The sequence below is a fragment of the Octopus sinensis genome, linkage group LG4 (assembly GCF_006345805.1).
Source record: "Octopus sinensis linkage group LG4, ASM634580v1, whole genome shotgun sequence".
NCBI lineage: Eukaryota > Metazoa > Mollusca > Cephalopoda > Octopoda > Octopodidae > Octopus > Octopus sinensis.
The window spans coordinates 64,253,456-64,262,394 of NC_043000.1; positions in this window are offsets into that span (position 1 = coordinate 64,253,456).

Genomic DNA, 8,939 nt, shown 5'->3' on the forward strand with positions numbered 1-8,939 from the left:
TCAATGTGGTCTGCCAACTCATCAGATCTTGTCAAACCCACACCAACATGGAAGACAGGTGTTAAATGATGAGTATGGTTAAGATATTTGCTTCGCAACTCTGTGCTTCGACATTTGTCCTGCTGCATGGTATCTTCTACCAAAAGCCTCAGGTAGATCCAAACCTGGCTGCTTTTTTGTGTGCCTAAAGTAAAGCTCCTTCTGTTGCAAAAATTTGAATCAGGTCTCTAGTCAAGTAACCCAACTGAATTTCTTGTAAGGGCAGCCCACAAAACTTTCTGAACGGCATGCCTAAGAAAGAATTACCTTGAAAATTTTTAAGTAGTGTAATCTACATGACAAGCCATGTGTCATCAAAAAAGGTTGCCTATGCTGTTCTAAGAACAGCTAATGAGTCATGATTTCTTCCTTTCTTTTCCACCAATTTTAGAGGTTTTAAAAAAGCTTGTGGGTAAAATCCTTCCTCTTCTCTTAACTAAGCTGTAAAAAAATCCATTTATGTTTATTTGAATAATTCATGTTACACACTTAACCTAAAAGTGGCTCACTACTAAATATATTTTTAGTGCATTCCATGTCTCTCATTGGGATAGTAGTGTTATCTTGCCCCTAAATCAATATGAATGAAGTCACTGAATTATTTGACTGAAAAGTTTTAAATGCTATTGTCTACTTGATCAGGGCTGGCTTTGGGCCAGCCCTGATCATGTAGACCAAGGATCAAAAACATTCTAGCTTTGACATTCTCATATTTACATACTTAGAATTACATTGTCCAAAGTATCCTTCCATTCTTTTTTAGACAGTGGAGTGTATTTTGAAGGTAAATTGACTGCTATTTCTTGTAAATCAACTGACAGCATAGTTGCTCCTTCTTAGCTGTTTAACAGATCTGCTTAATTTATATTAGAATGCAGTTGGTTTGTTGGGTTCCTTTTTCCCTCATTTCTCAATCCAATCCTAATTTTTTTCTTTTTTATGTAAGCTACCTATCCAGCATACTCATCTTGCTCCTCAGCATGCACATAAGTAAACTACAATATGTAGAAGAATCTTGAAAGAAATGATATATTATTGTTTAGCACCACGGCAACTCTATCTTAGCAAACTTATGATCAGAAGCATTCCAGTCATCATCCTGTAGACTGAAGCTACATGTGGATATGCACCAAGATTTCAGTGACAACAAACATGTAGCATTTTCTTGAAGAATTACTTGAAAACAAAGTATATATAATTACTGTTAGTAAGTATTCTTAGAATTTTTATGAGCTATAGGCATAGGAGTGGCTGTGTGGTAAGTAGCTTGCTTACGAACCACATGGTTCCGGGTTGAGCCCCACTGTGTGGCACCTTGGGCAAGTATCTTCTACTATAGCCTCGGGTCGACCAAAGCCTTGTGAGTGGATTTGGTAGACGGAAACTGGAGCCCGTCGTATATATGTATGTATGTGTGTGTGTTTATCCCCCCAACATCACTTGACAACTGATGCTAGTGTGTTTATGTCCCTGTAACTTAGCGGTTCAGCAAAAGAGACCGATAGAATAAGTACTAGGCTTACAAAGAATAAGTCCTGGGGTCGATTTGCTCGATTAAAAGGCAGTGCTCCAGCATGGCCACAGTCAAATGACTGAAACAAGAAAAAGAGTAAAGAGTATAGGATTTATATTTCCCTTTACTCAAATCTTTAGAAGGACCAAGATATCTGGCACACTGCTGTACTCAAAGCCCATCCATCATGTCAGAATTGATACCAGTGCTGGTACCACATAAAAAAGCACCCAGTACACTATGGAGTGGTTGGCATTAGGAAGGGCATCTAGCTGTAGAAACCATGCTAGAACAGACAATGGAGCCTGGTGTGGTCCCTGGCCTTACCAGCTCCAGTCAAGCCCCCCCCCCCGTCCATACCAGCATGGAAAATGGATGTTAACTGATGATGATGATCACTGGGATTTATCCTACTCATCAATTATACAATATCCACTTTTTACAGTAGTAGCAAGTTATGTTTACATTAGTAACTACCTATAGCTAAGTGGACTGATCTCGTGAGTACTTAACATCTTGGTCATGGATAAAATGAAGTGCCAACAATAGGATTCAAACCATGAACCCTTCTCTCAGTTGCCTGACATGATATCATTTTAGCAAGATGTAGCTTTCACACAATTTTCCATATTCATCCTTCATTTCTCATATGATTAAGTAAATTTTGGTCTTGTTCAACAATTGATACTGTTAATTGCAGTTATTTTTCAAACAAAATAAATATTTTAAACATATATTCAATAATCACATTATGTGGTTAGAATAGTTAGTAGATATGTATAAAGTATTTAATTTTCATTTCATTTTTCACGGGTTACTTTTTATTTTCTTAGAGGCACATATTCTAATTCATTGTCAGATAATTTAGAATATGAAGTTATGATGGCCAGGTATATTTTAGGCATAGTCACCAGTAGTCAGAATCTGTTAGATCAAAGAACTAGAATATTGTATCTAAAGAAGTCTGAAATGGGAAACTTTGATTGCGTGCAGTTGGACATGGCTAATATTATGTATTGAATGAAAAAGTCCCCATTAGAAAAGTGGCTATTTTCTATGCAAGAAAAGGGTAGAAATGGCAAATATTTAACTAAGAGCAGCCATGCATTGAAAACTGGACTGTTCACATGGTTTTGTAACTTAGTTAATATTATCATCGACATTTGATATCTGTTTTCCATGCTGGCATGAGTTAGACGGCTTGACAAGAACTGGCAAGGTCAAGGGCTACACCAGGTTCCATAGTCCGTTTTGGCTTGGTTTCTACAGATGGATGCCCTTCCTAATGCCAACTATTTTCCAGAGTTTACTGGGTGTTTTCACATGGCAGCATCAGCAGTAATTTTTATGTGACACTAGCACCCACATCAATACTTTTTATGTGGCAGATGTAGAAACCAAGCCATATCAGCCTGGAACCTAGTACAGCTCTCTGGCTTGCCAGCATGGAAAATGACGTTAAAGGATGATGATGATACACACACATAAGTGTGTATGTGTGTGTGTGTGTGTATATATATATATATATATATATATATGTATATATATATATATGTATATATATATGTGTATATATATATATAATCAAAACTAAGGCAGAACTAGTATCTCAAGTCATTTAGAATAAATTAATTAGGGTAAGGTGAATTTCAAGTCTTACAGCTGTTTCTGGGATAACCCAAGTGGCTGGTTAGCATATCCATGCACTGGGTATTCAGTCATCAGAGACAAGGTATGGATATTTTAGATGTAGAAAATTTACAGTTTAGAAAGAATAAAATTCACAGTTTATAAAGGAATAAAATAGAAGAATAGAGTAAAAGTAGTTAGAAGAATATAGGCAGGAGAATAATTTTCACAACTCACCTTTTCCCAGAGGATTATTCTCCTGCCTATATTCTAACTATTTTTACTCTTTATTTTTCTATTGTATTTCTTATAAACTGTGAATTTTATCCCTTGTAAACTGTAAATTTTTCTCATATATATAAATTAGAGAAAAACCACTTTTCAAACAATGATAGACATAAACCAAATCATAAATAAAAAATAAAATATATTTTAAAACATATAACTAGATCACAAAAAGTACAAAAATGAATAAACAATATATAATAAGTATATAAACTTCCCTGTAAGTTTGGAGTTTTTCACGTAACAAACACCATCCGATCGTGGCCGTTCGCCAGCCTCATCTGGCACCTGTGTTGGTGGCACATAAAAACACCATCTGAGCGTAGCCGTCTGCCAGCCTCGTCTGGCACCTGTGTCGGTGGCACATAAAAAACACCATCCGAGCATGGCCGTTCGCCAGCCTTGTTTGGCACCTGTGTCGGTGGCACATAAAATCACCCACTACACTCTCGGAGTGGTTGGCGTTAGGAAGGCATCCAGCTGTAGAAACACTGCCAGATCTGACTGGCCTGGTGCAGCCTTCGGGCTCCCCAGACCCCAGTTGAACCGTCCAACCCATGCTAGCATGGAAAGCGGACGTTAAATGATGATGATGATGATGATATAAATGAGGAAGGCCAGTTTATGGGATTACCCTGGGTTTCCCATCCATAAAGGATTTAACTTTATGGCGTATCATCAGACCCCAAAACCTGTTGACCTATGAAGGCAAGCATGCTGATTAAGTCTTTCCTAAGCCTGTCTAGTGTATGGCCGCTTGCTCCCCTAGAGATGGCCAGGGTGTTATCTCTGCAGAGGTCAAAGAGGACAGAGGGGAACTTTTTCCTAAGGGTATTTAGCATATATATAACCCAATGAAGTCACATATGTCAGCACTTCCATTATTACATCAAAGGAGCCTGTGAGATCAGATTACTTGACCCATGCCAAACCTTTGTTGGACAGCACTGTCTTTCTGGCATGCATGATAATGCGACAGAGATGTAGAAATTATTATGCATGCCAGAAAGACTGCTGTTCAACAAAGGTTTGGCATGGGTCAAGCAATCCAACCCCATAGGCTCCTTTGACATAGCGATGGGAACCTGTGACAGTGCTGACATATGCAACCTTATCAGGTTGTATATCCTAGATACCCTAAGGAAAAAGCCCCCCTCTGTCCTCTTTAGCCTCTACAGTGATGACACCCTGGCTATCTCTAGGCAAGCAAGTGGCCATACACTAGACAGGCTTAGGAAAGACTTAATTAGTGCGCTTGCCTCCATGGGATTGAAGATCACCATAGAGGCCAACCTCACAACAGCTTCTTAGACATCACGTTTGGGCTTTGGTACTTACAGCAAACCAAATGAGAAGCTAACATATATCAACACAGCCTCCTGTCACTCACCCATTATGTTCAAGAACCTGGTAAAGGGTGTTTAGTAAGAGGATTTCAAGCCTTTCTTCTAACCAAGAGGCCTTCAACACAACAGTCCTGTACTATAACGAGGCTCTAGCTGCCAGTGGATTTAGGAACAGCATTTCCTATATGCCTTAACCCAACAGTCATAGAAGGAAGTGCCAAAGAAATAGTTTGGTTTCCCCTCACCTTCTCTCTTAACACAATAACACACTTAAATTAAAAAAGCATTTCACTAGCTCCCATAGGTACAGGCCCATTTCCAATAGGCACAACGTTAGGGTCTCATTTTGCTGTGCCCCCAATATTGAATTTAATTAGGGTAAGGTGAATTTGAAGTCTTACAGCTGTTTCTGGGTTGGTTAGCATATCCATGTACTGGGTATTCCATGATCAGAGACAAGGAATTTTAGACAGGGAAAATTTACAGTTTACAAGGAATAAAATTCACAGTTTATGAAAAATAAAATAGAAGAATAAAGAGTAAAAGTAGTTAGAAGAATATAGGCAGGAGAATAATCCTCTGGAAAAAGGTGAGTTGTGAAAATTATTCTCCTGCCTATATTCTTCTAACTACTTTTACTCTTTATTCTTCTATTTTATTCCTTGTAAACTGTAAATTTTCCCCATCTAAAATATTCATACCTTGTCTCAGATGACAGAATACCTGGTGCATGGATATGCTAACCAGCTACTTGGGATATCCCAGAAACAGCTGTAGACTTCAAATTCACCTCTGTCCTCTTTGGCCTCTACAGAGATGACACCTTGGCCATCTCTAGGGGAGCAAGCGGCCATACACTTAGACAGGCTTAGGAAAGACTTAATCAGTGCACTTTCCTCCATGGGATTGAAGATCACCATAGAGACCAACCTCACAACAGCGGACTTCTTAGATGTCACACTCGACTTAGGCTCCAGTATTTACAGGCCCTACTGCAAACCAAATGAGAGGCTAACATACATCAACGTTGCCTTTTGTCACCCACCATCATGTTCAAGAACCTGGTAGAGGGTGTTAGTAAGAGGATTTTGAGTCTTTCCTCTAACCAAGAGGCCTTTGACACAGTGGCCCCATACTATAATGAGGCCCTAGCTGCCAGCAGATTTAGGGACAGCATTTCCTATATGTCACAACCCAACAGCCACAGAAGGAAGCACCACAGGAATACAATTTGGTTTCCTTCACCTTCTCCCTTAGCACATAGGTAGACTGTTCCTTAAATTAAAAAAAGCATTTCACTAGTTCCCATAGGTATGGGCCCATTTCCAACAGGCACAACATTTGGGTCTCGTTTAGCTGTGTCTCCAATATTAAGAGCATCTTAGTTACAACCCCTAAGCCACAGGAAGAGGCAGGTTGTTCATGCAGGAACCGCAACAGTTGCCTGGTAGGAGGCCACTGTGAAACCAAAAGGGTCGTCTATCAAACCAAAGTACTAGTAAACACTGCCAGTACCATCAGCAGAAACAATAGCAGCCGTAGACATGAGAACAGAGCCAACAACACTGCAACCATCGCTGAAGTGGACAGCATTAGATGCACTGACAAGCACCCCCAACAACACCATCACTAACAACAACAGTAGCATCATCATCAATACCAGCCTTACCAATAGCTTCCCTGATGTCCACAGGTGCAGACCTAACAACATCCACACTAGCAAACCTGACAGCCCCTATAATAGCAGTAGCAACAGGTCTAATTCCATCACCAGGTATAACAGCAACAACAGCGGCAGCAGTGGTCCTAGTAAAAATACCAGCACAACCACGGCTAATGACACCTCTAGCAGCTCCCCACCATTGGCAAAGACTGCAAAAATAATAGTAATAACAACAACAGTGCCTTCTCCATAACCAGCAGTGGTGATAACATTACCAAAGCCATCGTTGCCAACACCAGAAGCCCCAGCTCCAACAACAGGTACTGCAATGGCAACACACGCAAGGGCAATAACATTACTGATGCCACCACCACCTCCAGCATCAATAAGAGCACCACTGGCTACGGCAATTCAAGAATTTGGACCTGAAGATCTCCATTTCCAGCGACTTTGAGGACCAACTCCCAGTGGTGTCGGGTGTCAATGAAGAGCCTTCGACTATAAGATGACTGATGTTTTTTTTTTCCAACGTCTGGGGTCTCCTGCTCCTAAGCCCTAAACCATCGCCTAATCACCCTTACCCATCTTGTTGCTTAACAACAACAACAGCAGCAACAGGTCCAGCACCAACAACACATGCCCACAGAAATACATCGGATGTACTGGGAATTCTCTCAATGCCTTTCCAACCATAAATCCTCCTTCAGAGTTCTGTAAAAGAGATATGGAACATAGCTGGCCAGTCATGTCAGGCAACTAAGAGACAATGAGATCCCATACTCGATCTCATGGAAAATCCTCGAAAACCCTGGTCCCTACAACAATGGGATGAAGTGTTGCAAGTTATGCATAGCTGAACATGCAAGAATCCTAAAAGACTCGCTTGATTCAGAGAGCATCCTTAACTCCAGAACAGAGACTTTCGGGCCATGTTTACACTTCAGGAAATTCCTGCTCGCGTTTTGGAATCTGCAAGATGGTGGCATAGCCGGAGATAATCCCCTATTGTTTATCTTTGTAGTGAGGCCTTCCCCCTCCATATTTTGAAGAGGTCTTAGGCAACAGGTTTTGGCGTCTGACGATACGCCATAAAGCTAAACCCTTCTTGGATAGGTAACCCATGGTAATCTCATAAACTGGCCTTCCCCATTAAAATATAAACTGCTCTGCATCTAATAGTGTGCTTCTTCTCCAGATTTATATCTTCTACAAAAGATTATATATATATATATATATGGGCTTGTACAACGGATGGATGAGGAGAGATGTTTGAAGAAGTACCACTCCCAAACAGTTGAAGGAATCTGGGGTAGAGGAAGACATGGGATGAGGTGGTTGAGCAAGACCTTCGAACGTTGGGTCTCACAGAGGCGATGACAAAAAACCGAGACCTCTGGAGATATGCTGTGAGTGCGAAGACCCGACAAATAATGTAAGTCCATGGCTGTTTCCTGCACCAGCTTCACATAGAAGCCCCAGCCCATCCAAAGTACCTTGGATCGCAGGACGGCCTGCTGTGCTTACCTTGGATTGTAGGGTGACCTGCTGTGCTTGAGGAGACCTTTGAGTCAAGTACATCAACATCAAAAAAATCAAATGGAAATTGTAGTTGTGATACCTGTGCCGGTGGCACGTAAAAAGCACCACCTGTACGTGGCCGATGCCAGTGCTGCCTTGACTGGCTTCCGTGCCAGTGGCACGAAAAAAGAACCCACTACACTCACGGAGTGGTTGGCGTTAGGAAGGGCATCCAGCTATAGAAACACTGCCAGATCAGACTGGAGCCTGGTGCAGTCACTTGGCTTCCCAGACCCCAGTCGAACTATCTAGCCCATGCTAGCATGGAAAACGGACATTAAACGATGATGATGGTGATATATATACATATAAATTTGACAAGGGCAGTTCTTTCTTGTCTTGGGATTCACAGTCAAACGGCTGCATGGAACTGCACAAAAAATTACACAGATGTGTAGAATGATCCGGTGGTGTTGCTGGGCTTTGTATTTTTTCATTGCACCCATGGTTACCAAGATAATCTACAATAATAATACTCTTGTGTTTATGAATGAGAAAGGAAGGGGTGATGTCATACTTGGTAGTGGGATGATGAAAATAGTACGCTGAAAAAATAAATCAAACAGCATTTCAAATTTGTGTAAATATATGTGTGTGTATGTAAAAGGGGGTATGTGAATGTGGGTGCACGAGCAATGGAAGTGGGATTTTTTGTGAAGTCTTTTTACAAATGCCCATAACATTCAAACAGTTTGTTTTTGAGACAATAATAAGTATCAGCCACAATGTAGATTTACAACTGTTTCTGAAATAATTCATTTGTAATTTAAGAACAGGATATTGTAGCTGTAAATAAATATAAATGATCTACATTATTTATAGAAACAGAATTAAAACCATGTGGTTTATTTAAAAAGATAAAAAGACAAAAAGACAAACAACAATA